Here is a 20,179-nt window from a genome sequence, read left to right as displayed (position 1 = left end):
CTAGTTGAGCTGGGATATGCACACCCTCACCAGGAGGCACATTCCTGCTGGCAGAGCCCTCCAGCCTTTGAGACAAAGGGCATTTCCTGAGTTGGTTTCAGATCCCCGTATTAGCCAAACAGGGTATGATGAAGAGGTGGCCTTGCAGTCCAGGAAAGGCACTCATTCCAATTCCACTAACGTTTTCTGAGTGCCTAGTAGGTACCAGTCCAGAAACATAAATAAACCTAGAACTGTCTGCACCGGAGATCATGAACTTAACCTTCCCATGTTGAGTCAAGACAGCAGGCGTCCAGATACACAGGTTGTTTTCCCAAGGCACACAGTGAGGGCAGAACTGGAGCCAGCCCCTCTCCTGGGTCCCCAGCCCAAGGTGCCCTGCAGGCAGGCCCCCAGCCCACGCTCGCTCTGGGCCCTCACAGGATGGACCTGAGGCTCACACCCCTGCAATGATCACTGGCTTTCAGCTCTGTCTTCCTCCACGATCCCGGTGCCCTTGGTCCTCCAGTCTAGGCCGTTTGCTGTAAACTTGGGCACAGACAGCCCTCCCCAACCGCCCTGGAAATCAGAGGGACACAGACAGTGAAGTCAGCCCTCGGACCAACTTATCTGGTCTCTCATGCAACCCGCCGAGCCCCAGACCACAAACCCATCCCAGTCGGTTCAGGGGATCTCCGGCAGCATTCTGAGGCTGCAGCCCAGAGACACGGGAGAACCTAGTGGGATTCGGGGATGGAGGGCCCCGGAACCGGAAATGGGTCAAAAACAGAAAACAGGCGGGAGGGGGCCCTGAACAGACACCTCGCGGACAATCAATCAGCTGAGCGTGTCGAGTCTCCTTCGGGGAACGTGCACACGCCTGTAAACTTCTGGAGTCTTCCGATGCCCTCAAGTACTCCCTGGACCTCAAACTGCTAAGCCCTGAAGATGCGGCTTTTCTGAACAAACTCAGGAACAAGTGAGCAAGCAGTGATTCTGCTGCAGGCTCTGCCCACGCCGGGGCTCCTTGCTCCTAGAAGCTGTTTTTAGGAAGTGACGTCAGAGCCATCCCCGCCTCGCCCACCCCGATCCTCTTTATCCCTGGGGGGAATTCTCCTCCTCCTCCTGCAGAGTCGGGTGGTCCATGCTTTCCCTGGCAGCCCTCCCTCCCTTCAGGGGTGTTAGTCACGTACCCTGTTGTCACTCCAGTGAGGCTCCATTTACCTGGGCCTCTTCCCTAAGGAACCGTGAGTCCCTGGACAGGGGAGGGACATGCCCCGCTCACCCAGGCTCCTCTGCAGGAGCCCAGGGCAGGCAGTGAGATGCTGGTAAAACCGATTGTGGGAAAGGATGCTGAGAGGGCTTGGGCACTGGCTTTCCACCACTTTGCATTCTCCCATGTGATGAAAAGGCATTTACTCCTCAGATCTCAGAGCACACACAATTTTACAAAGGCCTGTTAAGATGACACAGCATTGCACGGTCTGAAGAGTCCTTTTGTGAAATTACCTCTGGAATTCGAGGTACCCCAATGCTCCAAAACTGCCCTGGGATTCTGACTTACTCTGAAAGCCAACCGTATCTGCTTCCCACGGGAAATGTTTTACAGTGGCCTTTGGCAAAAAGCAATTCGATTCTCTAACTGGACCCCAGCCATAGGCATGAGCTTCCATGTATAAAGTATCGGCTTCTCCCTGGGAGGGAAGAGGGAATATGAATGGAGCCAAGGGATGAAGCCCCAAAAGGCCCTGAAAAATACTGAGGGTGGGTTAGGGGTTGGGGGAGACAGGGGTGTGCCCCGAGCCCAGCTGTTCAGTGTGCAGGATTGAAGCAGGTCTTTAGCAGGTACAAGTGCTTCCCAGGCGGTCAGAAATGTGATGAGATTCAAGCGGCAGATGCAGACATAATAGCCAGTGTCACTGAGGGTTTCAAGAAGAGGACGTCCCAGCTGCATCTTACTCAGGACACTGCCCACCACGGTGAGTCCCCACTGGGAACACATCCTCATGAGCCCTCTGACCCTGTCTTGTATCTTCCTCCCTCCCCTTGCCCTGCTGCACCATGCCAGCCCCCTGGCTCCCACCTCAGGGCCTTTGCGTGTGACGCTCTGTCTTGTGGAAACGCTCCTCCTCCCTCCCAGCGCTGCCTGGCTCACTCCTGCACGTCCTGCCAGGTTCTACTCGGGCATAACCTTCTCAGGAGGCCTCCTTGGGCCACTCTGTGCTAAGTCACCCGTTCCTCTCTCTACCTCATTCTCCCATCGCACTGAACACTAGGAGCTTTTCTCTTTACCTGTTTGTTTGCTTCTTGTCTGTCTCCCTCCACCCACACCTCCCCTGAACAAAGTTTTCACCAGAGCAGGGACTCCAGGTGCCCAGCTGCTGTACCCCAGATAGTCGCCGAATGAGCAGAAGAACAAATGAACAAAATATTCCCTTGCTACATCAAAGCAGCTGGACCCTCTCTCAACAGCTTCCCCAAGGTGTCTGTGACTTGGGTGTCAAGGACTTTCCCATTAGTACCAACAATTGATGCCTGCATGAGGCTCCCGGCAAAGCCCAGTGCAAGCATTTGCTGACCAGTCCTCCTGGTTTTGAAGCTTCATGTCCAGATTGATTCAGGTCCTTAGAAGCAAGCACCTGGACCTTACTAGGTTCGCAACTCTCTGAAATGCCTCCACGCTACCATGACTCAACATCCTGGCTATGCATCTTTTACCGAAGCCCCAAGCAAGAAAGAATGTTTGGGTTCTCACCGCACTTTTTGTTCCTCGTAAACTCCCATAGGCATCCAGTGCCTCCGCATTCCCCAGATTTCCTATCTGGCTTACCCACTGTGTAATTGCCATTTGTGATGGTAACATATTTTAACTGTATCGTATTGATATAATAGAAGGCTTTTGGAGCAGACTTTGCTTCTTTGGGCATATTGTTATTATGGTGGATAAGGGGGTGTGATAACATCAGAGGATTAGATTCTGCCTCTTTATGGAAAGTTAACTCTGAAACCAAACATCCTAGGATTTCTGCTTCCTGGGGCCATGGCTCCCGACTTGTGGGTGGCAGACCCCTGCAGAGTAGCAGAGCTCTGTCCTACACCAGGAAGCCCTGCAGTTACTCTGGTCACCAGGTGCCACTTATAGACTAAGCAGAACTCTCATGTCGCTTAAACATAGCTCAGACAGTACAGAATCCGCCTGCAATGTGGGAGACCTGGGTTCGATCCCTGGATTGGGAAGATTCCCTGGAAAAGGGAACAGCTACCCTCTCCAGTATGCGTGCCTGGAGAATTCCATGGACAGAGGAGCCTGGCAGGCTACAGTCTGTGGGCTCTTAAAGAGTCAGACACAACTGAGCGGCTTTCACTTTCATGGGTTTGGGACCAATGAGTTATGACTTCACAGAGCTATTTTTATGTATTTGTCAGTCTGTACCAAACTGCACCCGTGGTCACGCTAACCTCCCAGGGATCTTTGTCTTCAGGGAGATTTCAAATCTTTGGAATGTGGAATCTTTGTGGCAATGCAGTATGTTCAAGATGAGATAGTCATCATCAGAAGATCTTAGAGCCTATCAACTGAAGAAGAAAAAAAAAAAGTACAATCTAAAACCTGAAAGTTATGTTTTATTTGGCAAACTTGCTGAGGACTTAAGGCTGGGAGGCAGGCTCTCAGATTGCTCCAAAGAGGCAAGGGAGGGGCCAGGATATATAGAGGTTTATGCAACAAAGACCATGTAGTCAGAATATCAAAAAGGCCACCATTAAATGAGGAAAACCAGACATCTCCAGTTAATGAATTGACCACTTTTCTAGGTGGCGCTAGTGGAAAGGAATCTGCCTGCCAATGCTGAAGACACGCAGGTTCAATTTCTGGGTCAGGAAGATCCCCTGGAGGAGGGCACGGCAACCCACACCAGTACTCTTGCCTGGAGAATCCCGTGGACAGAGGAGCTTGGTGGGCTACAGTCCGTGAGGTTGGAAAGAGTCGGACATGACTGGAGCGACTTAGCGTGCACACACTATGTACAAGGAGGTGCTAGAGTTTGGGCTCATTGAAATCAGAGATCATACGCACCTCAGCCCACGGGGCCAGAATCCTGTCCTTTCTCACCCTGAGTCCCTCGGGGTGCCCTGCTTAGGGCGGGTGCAGTGGCTGAGGCCTGCAGCACCCTTTCTGTACTGATGTGGCAGGTAGCATTCTGCATTCACAAGACAATGAAGGACAAGTTCAGTCACACACACCGCGGGACTCAGCGTTGAAGCCAACACTCATGTGGACGTTTCCTCTTCTCAGTTTCTTGTCTGGCATTTACCTCACTTCATGCCTCACTCTGCCTCTCCTGGTAACCAGCAACAAATCAGCAATAAAACTGACATCTGCATTCAAATTGTAATACACCCTTAATATTAAAGTAAAGGGCACCAGACACTTTGCTGCTGATGACACTTTTTAGCTGGCCATAGAGCAGATGTCTGCGAAAGACTGCCTTCCAAGTGCCTGGCGATTTCTCTCAGGAACTTGCTCACCTGTCTCCGACTCCTTGTGTTGACCTTGGAACCAGGCTCGCTGTAGACCAGAGTGGAGTCTTGGATTCCACGCTGGGCCCTTGATTCCAGGGTGAGCAGAGGTAGGAAGTTCACACACAGGGAGGTGAATTAACACTTGGACGTGGTTTTAGGGCTGCATTTCGGCCACGGCCGTGTGAGTTTAACAGGATGGGGCAGGTCTGAAAGTAGGGCCCTGCCGCTGAGATTTTGTGTCAGCTCACTAAAGCTCGTTGCTAGATTTGTAGTAACCCTTGCTATCTGCTGCTGCTGCTGCTGCTGCTAAGTCACTTCAGTCTCCCCCGTCCCTGGGATTCTCCAGGCAAGAACACTGGAGTGGGTTGCCATTTCCTTCTCCAGTGCATGAAAGTGAAAAGTGAAAGTGAAGTCGCTCAGTTGTGTCTGACCCTCAGCGACCCCATGGACTGCAGCCTACCAGGCTCCTCCGTCCATGGGATTTTCCAGGCAGGAGTATTGGAGTAGGGTGCAGTCGCCTTCTCTGCTTGCTACCTGAGACCCATGAATATCGGGTGTGTGCGTCACCCACGGGGGCCTCTCCCAGACTTCCCCATCTCTCTGTGCATCGCTCGCCTGCCATTCCAGGCTTATCTCAGCCCATGCGACCTCTGGGAAACCCAGCTGGAGGATGACCACTGGGTCCAGCGCCTTCTCCACCACAGGCGAGAGGGAGGACCAGATCCCGGGAAAGAGAGAGACCATCTCCTCCCTCAAGCAGGTCAAGCCACTTTCGTTTATCAAATTTACAAATTTTATTTAGTCACTAATTTAAATTTTTCACAAAAGTCCTATCTGCTGTTAAGGAAGACGTTTGCGATCCAAGCTCTGGTCTGCATTTTCAGTAAAAAAACTCTTTTCCCTGAGTCAAAAAGGCATTCATCTCATGAGTGATTCTAAGGCCATGTATACTGTGGTGGGTTCCAGGATGATGCTTCAGAGAAGAGACACACTGAATTGTACAAATGTGGTCACTTTTTTGAGTAATCCAGACAAGGATGTAAGTTCTCTGGTGTCCTGAAGATGGCGCAGGACAGAGAAAGGGCAGACAGGTGAGAGTCCGGGGGCCTGGACCCCCGGCCCTGTGGGACCCAGTCCCTGCCCTCCAGCATCATCCACGTGGCCTTGAGTGAGCATTTAACCCCTGCGGTCTGTGCCCACCTCTCCTTGGAATTCCCTCTTCTTAGCCCCCAGGGCTGCAGCTGCCGCCTACAGTCTGATGACTCAAATATTCCTCTGTCCCAGAGCCCTGGCCCTCATCTAGCCCCCTCCACAGCCTGCAGCTTTCTAAATCTCAGACAGACAAGTTGAATTAGTCCCCACGCCATCTTCACCATCCCCTAGCTAGATTAGCAGCACCAACAACTCCGGAGTTGCTCTATCAAGGTCCCAGGAGGAGTGAGAACTCCCCCAGCTTTTAAGCCTGATTTCTCAGCCACTCCCACGATGGCCTGAATTGACCCACTGCAGTACTGGTCTCAATCTATCTGAAACCCATTTGTTCCAAATACTCCCTTCCTTCTCAAGGATTCTCCTGGAACTCCAGGTGGCTAAAGTCTCTCTGTTGGGAACAGTTCCCTACTCCTCACCACCCACAGATTCCACTTACTGCTCCGTAGGGGGCATGACCTGTCTACCCCTCCAGGTCCATCCCAAAGCCCCTCCCGCTTTCACCCAACACTCCAACCACAGGGTACTCTGTATGCAGCTCAGGCCACTGTGCCCACTGGGGGTCGTTGTTCTCCCCACACAAAATCCCCCACCCCCGCTGTGGCCCCCTGAAGGGGACCTTGTTTGCTTTCCCAAGTCCAATCCAGATTTCAAATCCTCAAGGAAGCCTTCTCGAGGAAAGAGACCCTCCGGATAACTGCTGCGTTCTTCACTCTGCATGTATCAGGATATCAGTGTGTACCAGTCTGCATATATATATCCTCTCTTCCCCGCACCCAGCACAATGCTGAGAGGTAGTCAGTGTGCAGTGAACATTTGTGGGATAAATGACTGGAAATTAAATGAACACAAGTATCCACAGGTGGTTACAGTGGAAAGCTCCTTCTGCTGAAGATGTGAAGGAAACCTTGGGCAGTCTTCAGACCCACTTTGGAAAAGACTTACTCAGTCATGTTTACAAATGAGGCGCTCCTTTAGGAAAATGTGTCAATGTCTCAAACTATCTCCATTTTATAGGCGATCCCTTTCAATGAGAAGGAATATAATGGTTGTCTCTAGAGGACTTAATGGAGAAGGCAATGGCACCCCACTCCACTACTCTTGACTGGAAAATCCCATGGACAGAGGAGCCTGGTAGGCTGCAGTCCATGGGGTCACTAAGAGTCCGACTCGACTGAGCGACTTCACTTTCACTCTTCACTTTCATGCATTGGAGAAGGAAATAGCACCCCACTCCAGTGTTCTTGCCTGGAGAATCCCAGGGACGGGGGAGCCTGGTGGGCTGCCGTCTATGGGGTCACACAGAGTCAGACACGACTGAAGTGACTTAGCAGCAGCAGCAGAGGACTTAATAGTGAGTCTAAAACAGAATTAAATTCTATTAGCTAAAGACAATGTCCTTAGAGAGTTACATGCTTGGAAAGGAGGACTAACGCTATTTATCATGCAGAGAGAGACTGAACTAAGAATCTCTAGCCCTGTTTTTCCCTTTGTTCTTTTAAATTACAAAATATGAAGAGAGAGGAAAGCCTGAAATTGCAAAATAATTTAGACAAAGCGAAGGTAGGCAGCCTCTAGTGCGTGCTTCAGGCTAAGTCGCTTTAGTTGTGTCTAACTATTTGCAACCCCAAGGACTGCAGCCCACCAGGTTCCTGTGCCTGTGATTTTCCAGGCAAGAATACTGATTTGCCATGCCCTCTTCCAGGGGATCTTCCTGGCCCAGGGACAGAACCCACACCTTCTTTACCACTAGTGTCACCTGGGAAGCCCAGACAGACTCCAGAGAGTCCCAGCTCAGCTTCCAGGGATCTCCCAAAACCTTTTCCCATTTTTTCTTGATGCCTCACCCTACTGGTTGATTTCCCTGGTGGCTCAGATGGTGAAGCATCTGCCTACGATGCAGGAGACCCGGGTTCGATCCCTGGGTTGGGAGGATCCTCTGGAGAAGGAAATGGCAACCCACTTCAATACTCTTGCCTGGAAAATCCTGCAGATTGAGGAGCCTGGTGGGCTACAGTCCATGGGGTTGCAAAGAGTCGGGCACGACTGAGCGTCTTCACCTCAGCTTCACCCAACTCAGCTGCTCAGGGGTCTTCCTCCAGGAGACCCCGCTGGAGATTCTAACCCTTCCGCATGGGCAACTCCTCTTTGTTTGTTGATTAGATGTATCTAAATCAAGAATCCTGTGTGATTAGGGATTTAACAGTTATTCAAAGTTGATGGTGATGTCATACGTTTGGCAAGATCATTTTATTTTTTAGTTTCTTGCATTTTTAAAAATATGTATTTATTTGGTTGCCACAGGTCTTAGTTACAGCACGTGGGATCTTCAATCTTTGTTGCAGCATATGGACTCTAAGATGCAGTGTGTGGGATTTGGTTCCCTGATCAGGGATCAAACCTGGGCCCCCAACATTGGGAGTGTGGAGTCTTAGTCACTGGACCCGGAGGAGTCCCTGCCAAGGTCATTTTAAATGTAATAAACCTGAGTTCAGTTCAAACTCTGTGCAGTTGCTCATTCATGGTTTTGATGTGCTTAGAATACATTTTCCCTTGAACTATGTGCCTGTGTGTGTGTTCAGTCACGTCCAGTTCTTTGCGACCCCATGGACTGTAGCCCGCCAGGCTCCTCTGTCTGTGGGATTTTCCAGGCAAGAATACTAGAAGGGATAGCCATTTCCTCCTCCAGGGGATCTTCCTGACCCAGGGATCCAGCTGGTGTCCCCTGCGTCTCCTGCACTGGCAGGTGGATTCTTTACCAGTGTGCCGGCCGGGAAGCCTCCTCGGACTGCACTGGCTTGCTAAGATATCCCTGTTACTAATTTTTCAGTAATTTCTCGAGTAATGAGATTCGGAGACTCCTGCAGGTCAGATACACATTTGAGGCTTTTATAACTGTTTCATTGTCCATATGAGCTTTTTCATCCCTTTACTTTGCTTCCTTAGAATCTACTTTCTTTTTTTCAGTTTTATCCATCATCCCTGCATCTTTTTCTCACAGGATTAAAGTACATTTTACACTGAGGACTAACAGGATCTGTCACCAGAGGATCTTGATAAAGAAGGGAATGTGGTATCGGGTGACAACACTGATCTGAACAGACTAAGTAATTTACCATAAAATTCTGAATATGAATCCAGTCCAGGAAAAAGTGAAGCATAGTTTGTATTCCTCTGCCTTATTTTCTCATAAAAGCCCCCCCAGCATCCGTTTCACTGCATATATCATTTCTCTTCCAAATCCAGTTTGTTAATTGATTTCCCAGCGTAACACTTACCAAGCTCCTGCGTCCTGCACCAGGTCCTAGAGTGATACCACCACGGCATAGCCTCCCTCTGCTGGAATGTTCCTTGTTCTCTATTTGAGATACGACGCAGGGCTATGATCCTCGTCAGCCCTGTGCCTGACTCACATGACAACTTATGAGGTTGGTAGTTATTCCCATTCTAAGTATGGGAGCTGAGAATCAGAATATTTCCATAATTTACCCAGAGTTGCTGGCTAGTAAAAGCCAGGGAGCCAGGATCCAGACGCCCATAGGTCTGAGTTAAAACCTAGATAATCACTATAATCTGTGTATCTAGATTGCTCTTCCAGCCTTCCAGGAAGCAGGCATGACATGACCACCTCACTTTTTCCATCGACACTCTCAAAGGACCCTTGAAGTTACAAATCGGATTTGTGCCACCTGCATGGGGTACCAGCTCCTCGAGACTGCAGACCCCATGGACCTCCTTCTCTGTGGATTCTTGAGAAATCTGAGAGCACAACCCTGAGCAAGAAATCAGAGAGTCATCTCCCAAACCCAGAAAGGGCAGATTCGCCACCGGGACACCTGAGGGCTATCAGACTCTGAACTCTACCCTTTGACGCGACTCTGAGTTCTGGTAACTCCCTCAATTCTTCATTAATTGAGAACAACAAAACAAAAAAGCAGGCTTTCGGGAAGTCAGAATTGTGGAAGTCTTCATAGCCTCAGGAACACCTGGATGCTCTTGACACCCTGTTTTTCCCTACGTCCCGCTTTTAATCACATCTTTAAATCACTCATTGAGCTCATAACACTCACCAGCTGTGGTGCCAGGAGCTTTCGCACACACAGTAGACATTGCATCCGCCCACGTCTAGGATCTGGCTGACTCAGCAGGCTTGCGGCAAAGGCTTTTCAGTTGGGGATTGACAGCAGCGCCAACCTTCCCAAACCGTGATGTTTGACTAGGCGACAGACAGCACGCCGGCTTCCAAAGCAGCTCCCCTTATGAGCCCATCCTGAGAACACAAAGCGTCAAGGGAACTGCCACCTGCACATTTATCTTTGTAGTTATATGTCTCCCTGTATTTTGGGAAAAGAGAACAGTTCTTGGAATATACAGCTGTTCATAGGAAAATAAAAAGATAAGGGGTGTTTAGAAGCTTCTGCAAACTGACAGTTTATTTACATGGTCTGATAGTGGTTACAGTTAGATTTTGAAGTTTAGAGAAATTGTTTAGACGCTTGTATTAGTTGACAAGAAAGAGCCATGTAGCCAGAGACCAAGAGAATTTCTTCCTGAGACTAAAGAACAGTGTGGGGAGAGTTTCCCAGGTGCCGCTTTCTCAATATTGTGTTTTAACAGAGAAGACTGCTGCATTCGGGGGTTCCTTACCTCTGAAGCCAATCCCAGGGGTCAGATCTAAGGTCGTGCTCAACCCAGCACTTTCGGCGAATAGCACATGGCAGGTATTTCCCTGGATCAATGGAGGTTGTAACTGTGACCTCCGAGGAAGGGAGCGAGCTTGAACATCCTTCTTAGAAACCTCGCCCTTGTCTCCTCTTTTAGTCCCCAGCTTCCTTCCCTTCTTCCCTCTTTATCAGTCCCATGGCCTGTGCGTGTGTGTGTGTGTGTGTGTGTGTGTGTGCCCACCTTTGTTTAACACACCTACGCAGGTAGAAAGAGGCATCTTTTGCAGACTGGTCAACCTCCTCAGCTTCACTGGAAAGGTCCAGCACGCACTCTCGCCTCCTCAAGCCCACTGTCCTAGTCTGCTCAGGCTGACACAACAAAATATCCTGGCCGGGGGGCTCACACAGTAGGCGTGTATTCTACAGCTCTGAAAGCTGTGAGGTCAAGAGCAAGGTGCCAACACTCAGGTTCTGGGAAAGCCCCCTTCCCGCCTGCAGACGGCTACCTTCTCACTGTGTCCACTTGTGGAGGAAGCAAGGGGCTTCCTTTTATAAAAGCATCAGGGACTCCACTCATGGCCCAGTGATTCAAACTTCGCCTTCCAAGGCAGGGGGTGTGGGCTTGATCCCTGGTCGGGGAGCTAGGATCTCATATGCCTTGTGGCCAGAAATCCCAACACATAAAACAGAAGCATGATGATAACAGATTCAATAAAAATTTTAAAAATGGTTCACATCAAAAAATCTTTTCATAAAAAGCATCAGTTCTCTGGAATCAGGGCTCCGCACTTACCGCCTGCTGTTGTTCAGTCACCCAGTCCTGTCTGACTCTTGTGACCCCAGGGCTGCTGCACACCAGGCCTCTGTCCCTTACCATCTCCTGGAGTTTGCCCAAGTCCACGTCCATTGAATGGGTGATGCCATCCAACCATCTCATCTTCTGTTGGCCTCTTCTCCTTCTGCCTTCAGGATCCTTCCCAGCATCAAGGCCTCTTCCCATGAGTCAGTTTTTCGCATCAGGTGGCTGAAGTATTGGAGCTACAGCATCAGTCCTTCCAGTGAGTATTCGAGACTGATTTCCTTTAGGATGGACTGGTTGGATCTCCTTGCAGTTCAAGGGACTCTCCAGAGTCTTCTCTTACCACCTAATTTACCTTTAGTTGCCTCTTTACCAGCCATGTCTCCAACACGCTCACATGGTGGGTTAGAGCGTCAACATATAAATCTGGGGAGAAAATTCAGTCCATAACACCCCCTCCTAAAACTGTCTCAGGCTTTGTGATTTCTGTGTGAGTTTATCTGACCTCATGCTCCCTGAATTCTAGAGGATGGGGCAAGCTTCCCAAAGGGGTCCACCGAAGCCTCCTCACCTGGCTGCAGGTGTGCACAAAGCGTTGCGGGGGGGCGATGCTCAGCACATCAGCAACCCTCCTCAAAGGAACCCCTCCTCTCACCTCTGTTCCCATGGATTTGGGGCAGGGATGATGCTGGAAAAGAAGCCTCATTATCCCTCCATGACCCACTCCATCGCTTTGGGAGATTGAGGGCTGGCTTGTTCTTTGCTAAAATTCTGAAGCAGAAAATTCTCCCTTTAATATCTTGGGGAGTCATTAGCATCTAAGTAATGAAAGCAGATTTTTTTAAATGGCTCTATATCATTTTTGCTTTATGAAAGTAAATATTTATTTTAAAAAATAAAAGAATAGGTATTAAAATGGTGTGGGAAGTAGAAGTTATCAGTGATTCATTCTCTTTTTGCTTCTCTGTATAAAACAATTCCTTTTTACAGGAGACATGTGTTTCCTTTATAATTACAGGAAAATACTGAAAATGTGGTTTTTCAAAATTTGAAAATATAACACAGAAAAAACTACAATGCCATTAGGGCTGTACTGCTCAAATGTGAGTCATTTCCTTTAGAAGGAAAATAATTCTCATGGATTCCTACGGTTCATGATTTCTTTCAATATAATGTGCTTCTTAAGTATGTACAAACATAAAGCTAGTTATAACTTCTTATTCCCTAGCAACTGGCATTTACAGAGAACATACAGAAAGAAAGACCTTAAAAACAAATAACATTCAGATCAATGATACTCATTAGATATGACAGATTGTGCTGTTTTGTGAAAATAAAATGGCTAGTTCTGTGTTGAATTGTATGTAGAAAAATATATCAGTGGCTTTATGTTGATTTCTCATTGCCTGGACTACATTTTATTATTTGTCTTGATGGGCCATCATTTGAATCACCAATATTGTCATTGCCATCATTTACCCTTTTTATTTTTCCACATATTCTCCTGGTTATTTTTAACTGCCAATCCATTATGCTGACAGGCCAATCATTTTAAACGTGTATTTCAAATGCAATGATGGACAGTCAAAATATGCCAGTTAATAGAAACGTCCCTCGGCCCGTCTCCCGCTACATTTACTGCTAACTGACTGTCACTCTGACGCTCCATGACACACGTGGAGATGAGACCTGGGAGTCGCAGCCCAGGGGGCCGAGCGTTGGGACGGCCATGCCACCCGCCCTCGGGTCTCCGCCAACGGGTGGGTGCTGAGGTCTCGTCTCGCCTGCTGTGCTTTCTGTCTCTCTGAAAGTCTGTTGTGAAGTGATATATGGTCGCGTATCTGGCTGGCCCCGCGACATTGCTTTCGTATACAGTGTGCTTCTGCCTTCACGAATCTAGAACAGCTTTGAAGAGTACCACCTTGAAATTCTAGATTTTAGGATATGTCAAGTCAAAATCTCCGCTTCTCAAATACCTTCAGAAAGCGAAGTTTTCCTCTGTGAAAATGGTCGTGGTTAAGGAGGAGTTTTGTCTTCGTGGGCTTCCCTGGTAGCTCAACTGGTACAGAATCCACCTGCAATGCAGAAGACCTCAGTTCGATTTCTGGGTCAGGAAGATCCACTGGAGAAGGGACAGGCTACCCACGCCAGTATCCTTGGGCCTCCCTCGTGGCTCAGACAGTAAAGAATCCGCCTGCACTGTGGGAAATGTGGGTTCAAACCCTGGGTAGGAAAGATCCCCTGGAGAAGGGCATGGGAAACCACTCCAGTATTCCAGGGTCTTTATATCTGGTTGAAGGATTCAACTAAACCCCATGGTGAGCAGAGAAAGATGCTGCCCTGTGACCAATGTAAATGTGGGCCTTCAACTGACACAGCAAAGAGGGTCTCCAGAGAACCCCAAGTAGGTCTATACTGAAAATCCAAAAAAGACGGGATATATTTTATGTATATATATACATATATGTACACACATATAGTTGAGTCACTTCAGTGTACACCAGAAACGAAACAACACAGTATTGCAAAGCAGCTGTATTCCAATAAAAACTTACATAAGAATTTAAAAATAGACAAAATATATAAAGACAAAAAAAAACTTTCATGTATTAAAAAATTCCAAACATTCTATGATCATAATAAACCCAAGTATGTCTATACTAGTTTTTTTTTTTAAGTATCATCAAAACAGAAAACAAAAATGTAAAATACTCAGTGGAGAACTTGCGGACTGCTGTAAAGTTTCCATAAAAATTATTTTTTAAGCTACCTAGGGCTTCCCTGGTAGCTCAGATGGTAAAGAATCCACTTGTAATACCGGAGATGCAAGAGACTTAGGTTTGATCCCTGGGTCAGAAAGATCCCCCGGAAAATGGAATGGTTCCCCTATCCAGTATTCTTGCCTGGAGAATCCCATCGACAGAGGAGCCTGGGGGGCTGCGGACCACAGGGTCACAAAGAGTCTGACATGAGATCATGGCACAGCACAACCTAGTATTATGGAAACACTTGGAGTTCTTTGCCTGGTAGACACATCGCTCATATCTGCCATCCCCTAGTACCACAGTCATGACATAAAGTCTCTATGTCTGTGGCTTTCTGTCCAGATTTCTCTCTTCTTCATAAGGATATCAGCCATCTTGAATTTAGGACTCATCCTACTTGACTGCGACCCCATCTTAACTTGATGACATCAGCAACAGCCCTATCTCCAAATGATGTCACCTGCACAGGTTCGGGATACACACGAATTTTGAAAGGTCACTATTAAACGCAGTAAAAATATCAACAGATATTCTTGAGCACCTGCTTAATCTCTTGATTTTCCGAATTTCACATTCCAATTTGAAAATTCAAAGAAGCAGCCTGCACTAAGCCCAGATGTCCACTCTGTGTTCAAGTCATTAAAGAATGCATTGTCATTGGAAAAGCCTGACTTTCACTGGTGTTTTGCTACATTGGAGGAAAATAATGGGAAAACAATTCTCTCATTCCTCATCCAATTAGCATTTTTCTGAGTACAAAGATACATAATTTGCATCTATCTTGTCTGGGAAAGGTTTCAGTATTCATAAAAGTCCCTGCTCCTGAAACGCTTATTAATTTTTAATAAGATTGTAAGGGGCCTCTTCCCGGGCCTGGCCCTCAGCTCTGCAAAGAGGCTTTCTTGGTGGCTCAGTGGTGAAGAATCCCCCTGCCAATGCAGGCAACACTGGAGACGGGCTCGATTCCCAGAGCAGGAAGATCCCGTGGAGGAGGAAATGGCAACCCGCTGCAGCATTCTTGCCTGGAGAATTCCGTGGACAGAGGAGCCTTGTGGGCTACAGCCCCTGGGGTCACGAAGAGTCGACACAACCAAGCCTAGCACAGAAACAGAGAGAAACAAGCAGCAATAGTCCTTCCCCACCCCAAGGGGAGGAATTCCCCTTGGTCTTCCCATTTCGGGGCAGCAGGAACTTTTTGAAAAGGAAGCAGGAAAGATAGCGAGGGTTGCTTTGTTTCGGGGGATGGTTTGCAAATGGAACCTGTCAAAGCAAACTCTTCCCTGGGAAAGCCTAGGGCTTCCCCACAGAACAGAAGAATGAGCCTTCTTATCGGCAGACACATAAAGCAGTGGTTTTTCCCACTCGAGAAGGTGTGTCTTTTTTTGCCGTGAGAAGACTTTCAACATCGCCTGAAGGAGGTTAGATGAAATTTTGAGGAGAGGAACAGATCCACTTACGGGGAAACTTGCACAACATTAGGGAGTGTTTCCAAAGCTTTATGATGTTTTCCTTGTCTATGCAAGCTCTATCATCAATTACTTAGTGCTTTTCTCTGACTCGTTGGAAAATTTAAATAATTTATTTCCATCCTGCACAATAATAACTGGTAAAAAACTGGTTTCATGTTCCAGTAATATGGTTGAGTTATATTTTCCAATTATATTTTCTCTAGTTCAAATTAAAATAATTATATAAGCAAAAAAAAAAAAAAAGTCATGTATCTGTCATGCAAAGCCCTCTCAAGCATCATCTGGGGAATCTTGCCACACTAAAGAAATGCCAACTTCTTAAACCTTTTATTCTGTACTGGAGTATAGCAGATTAACAGTGTTGTGATTCAAGTGCACAGCAGAACAACTCAGCCATACATATACATGCATCGGTTCTTCCCCAAACTGCCCTCCCATGCAGGCTGCCATGTGACACTGAATTGAGTCCCCTGTGTTATACACTAGGTCCTTCTTGATTATCCATTTTAAATATAGTGTGTGTACGGTACCTGTCCATCCCAAACTCTCTAACTAGACCTTCCCCTTATCCTCCCACCAACACCCCCACCATCCCTGGCACCCAGAAGTTTGTGCTTTAAGTCTGTGAGTCTGTTTCTGTTTTGTAAATGAGTTCATTTGTATCAAGGAAATATCAAATTAATGCACCCATAATAGTCTTGAGCTTCTTCAGTCAGCGTTGTTGGCTCTGGACCTGAAAAGATGGCACAGGTCAAAACTAAGGAGGGTTGAAGACAGCTTGTACGAAGGCCAAGCCCATACAGCCCTCCCTGCAGTCTTGGCTTTGGCGCCAGGCCCACTGCTGAGCACAGAACCAGTTTTCCTCCGTAAGCCTCGGTGTCCTCGTCTACACAGTTGGAATGTCTCTTAAGCCACCGCGCTATTGTGAGTATTGACATCTGCTCATTCATACACGTTCACTGAGCACCTCCCACGGGGTACTGAAGACTGTGCTTGACTCCTAGTTTCAAGCAGGTACCCATCCATGCAATACCCCTCGGTCCTCAGTCATCTGCAGGTCTGGTCAGGAGATCTCTCTGTATACTTGTTTATTCAGAAGCACAATTTAGTCACTTTCAATCAACATCCTTATTTCTAACTTTCCATGGAAACGACTGTTGAATACCTGGAAGTGTGTGGACCCTACACACAAGCAGATGCTAATTTGTTGTTGCTATTGAGCTGCAGGTGACTTACACTGTTGTGTTAGTTTCAGATAGACAGCTTCAGATTCTTTTCCATTATAAGTTATTACAAGACACTGGAGGGCTTCTCTGGTGGCTCAGATGGTAAAGCATCTGCCTGCAATGTGGGAGATCTGGGTTTGATCCCTGGGTTGGGAAGATGCCCTGGAGCAGGAAATGGCAACCTGCTCCAGTACTCTTGCCTGGAGAATCCCATTTCAGAGGAGACTGGTGGGCTACAATCCACGGGGTCACAAAGAATCAGACACGACTGAGTGACTTCACTTTCAGTTTCACAAGATATTGAATATAGCTCAATGTGCTATAAGTGCGTTCTTGTTGTTTATGTATTTTATGCACAGTAGTATATATATGTTAATATCATATTCCTACTTTATCTGTCTCCCTCCCCAGTTGTTAATTTTAATGCAGACTAATTTCTGCCTGTCTGGATCTCCCTATCAACCTGTGGGGGGAAGAGACAGCAATCAACTCATTTCACAAGTGCACATATAATTACAATCCAGGAGAAGTTCACAGAGCAGAAAGGGCCTCCGAGCATGTAACACAAAGGCCTTAATTGGGCTACAAGGTAAATATGGTAATGTGTATAGAGCCCCTTGGAATAGCCCATTGTCCACATTAAGCTGCTGTTGATGATGAAACTAAAGTAACAGGAGGAATTCCCAGTCTTTGGTCCAGGCCAGAAACACTGGACCAAAGAAAGAACCCCACCCAGCCTTTCTGTTGAGAAGCTAACTGTTCATTAAATCACTCCATGAACACGGTCACCTACAGTACAGTTAAGTTTCTTTTCACGACTCTATTTTCACTTTTCCAGTCAAAGAAACATTTTGTGATACTGTTTCTAAGAGAATGTCTGGACAGTGTGGACCCTGCAGAGGATTAAGTCTCTATGCTAAAGCTCAGTAGGGGCTGACTCAGGAGCTGGGTCACATTGCAACAGATTGCGTATTTCCTTAAAAACCTAGAGAACATCATTAAACACCCAACAGAACACCATGGAGGTAGTTGGAGATAGTCCAAATGGCTGCACATCACAGGCTCCCATCTCTGTTTTATCTAACTAAGGATGTAGGGCGTTTAATCCGATAGCACAATAGCGATTTAAAATATTTATTTTTACCATGATGTATCATTTATTCAGTTTTGCTTCAAAACATCACCTGGATCTGTGCATGTTGCTGCTGTAACTGTGCGAATGTAAACGTTTAGATTATGATTGGATGACCTAATTATTTGGAAAGTTTGCAATGTTTTTTCTTTTTTAATTTCCCTTTCTCTTACAAAGGTACAGGAAATGGAGTACTTGTTGAAAGTCACTGTATATGTCCAAAGGGGAATTTATAATACTTAATGACTTGAGATTTCACTGCTGCTGAGTCCGCATTCTTCCCTGTGAGCAGCTGAGCCAAGAAAGGAAATCACAGAGGAATCTTTGATGTCAAAGAAAAGCAACTTGAATGGCAGGGAAGGGGATAATGGGTATGATTTCCTTAGAAAAGACAGGAGTAACGTAAACTAGAATACAGAGGGCAGCAAGGGAGCCTGAAACACTGCATGCCAGGATTTGATGTTTACTCTATAATAATATTGAATAAGCGTTCCTAATATTAGACACCATGCAATCACACACTCCTTTTTCCTAGGGTGTCCTTAGTTCCTTTAGAAAAGGTAGAAGCAAACCAACTTTTACAGGAAAAATGTGAAAACCCAACACTTAACTACCTGGTTTTTCAATGAAATAAAGTAAAAATTTTGGCTCAATACATTTCCCCAAAGAAATTTGACAACATGGCACTTGGATAGTTTTCCTAGTACTCTTCCCAAGGTTTATCACTTGACTGAGGTCATCAGGGTGACAGATGAAAGCTGTTATCATCTGTAGAATTTGTACAAAGGAAACTTGTGGTAAACTTGAGAACCCCAGGAAGATCTTTCCCTACTTAGCCGCCTTGGCCTTGTTCTCCTTCATTCACTTATTCAATCATTGAGCCAACAGTGGAGGAAGCATGTCAGACAGAGATGAGGGTTTGCGGGTCAACTGCGCCTCCCTGAAAACTTTGCAAAGCTGCCTCTGTCTCACTCGCCATCACCACCCTTCCCATCAAAAAGACTCAGATGCCGCTGATGACCTGGCCGCACGCAGGAGCCTACGAGAGGGTAAATATTTTCAAAGGCAAGAAAGGTCGACTGCTGCTGGTAAAAGAAAGAAGTTTGCAAAGTACAAAGGAAATTCCAGCTGAAGCTCTCTGAGCCAACCCACTCATTAGGTGCATAACCTTGCAACTCTGACCAGTGACTGGTTTGCAAAATGACTATCCTGATTTGAAAAAACCAGGTTAAATGAATGTGTTTCCTCTATGTTCTGTTTAATCTGTTTTATTCAAAGTTCCATGAATGTGTAATGTGTTTAAATTTTTGTTCATAAAAATTAGGTTCAATCCATCTGGTCATTTTTCTTGGATGAAACAACGCATCCTCACAGCAGGAAAGTGTGGGGTTGTTCGTTTGCCCACAAGAAGTTCATGGCAGAAGTGCTGCCACCCCTAAAACGTGTGTGTGGACTAATGAAAGCCAGGAGTAGGGACTTCCCCGGCAGTCCAGTGGCTGAGACTCTGCACTCCTAACACAAGGGGCAGAGGTTCAGTTCCGGGTCAGGGAACCAGATCCTGCAAGCCACACAGTGCAGCCAAAACAAAAGCCACAAATAGTGTCTGAGCACCGACCACACGCAGGAGGAAAGGAAGTTCCTGGCAGTAAGTGGGGTGACCAATCTGAGTCCCCAGAAGGAAGCTTCAAGGGGAGCATGACCTCGAAGGAGCTATTTGGAGGGAGGGTGTGCCTACGAGTCCCACAGAATTATCAGGGAATATGCAAGGGATGGTTCCCCAAGGGAAGACAGGGAGAAGATGCAAGCAAAGGGCAATAGCCCACCACCAACACGATAAAAAGCGGCTAGATTTTCTAGAATATTCTGCCCCCTCTGATGAGTGTCACCCTTGAGCCCGGAGACCTCGCACGCAAGAGGAAAGGTGGGCATCTCCACCGTGTAAAGCACAGGCCAAAAGGGAGAGTGAATCCGTGTCATCCTGTGCCCTGGTCCTGGGGTCCTCTGGAGGGAATGCAGGGAGAGGGGAGGGGTGCACACAAAGCACTCGGTTTGCAGGAAAAGGTCTTGTCAACGTGGACAGCTCAGCATCCAAATCCATCCTCCCACGGAGAGAAGAGGGGCCCCAGCATGGGTGGTGGGGGACAGAAAGCACTCTGAGAGCTGCTTGTCAGAGTGTCCCGGCTCACTCCCATCCTCACTCTTACTGCAAGCCCTCAAAGCTCTGTCTAAAGTCTGACTTACTTTGGAGAAGATAAAAGGCATCAAAAGCCAGGGACTTGAAACATATCTGAAGAGTCACCTTTACCATGTGGCCTTGGGGGTGTTTTGAAACCCTCAGTCGGCTCACTGATTTCAGAGAAAAGGCCCAGGAACAGATACTAAGTTTTCCTTGCCAAGTGGAGCCACTACCTGAAA

Source organism: Ovis aries, chromosome 1, assembly GCF_016772045.2.
Source record: "Ovis aries strain OAR_USU_Benz2616 breed Rambouillet chromosome 1, ARS-UI_Ramb_v3.0, whole genome shotgun sequence".
Lineage (NCBI taxonomy): Eukaryota > Metazoa > Chordata > Mammalia > Artiodactyla > Bovidae > Ovis > Ovis aries.
Note: the sequence above shows the minus strand (reverse complement) of the source record.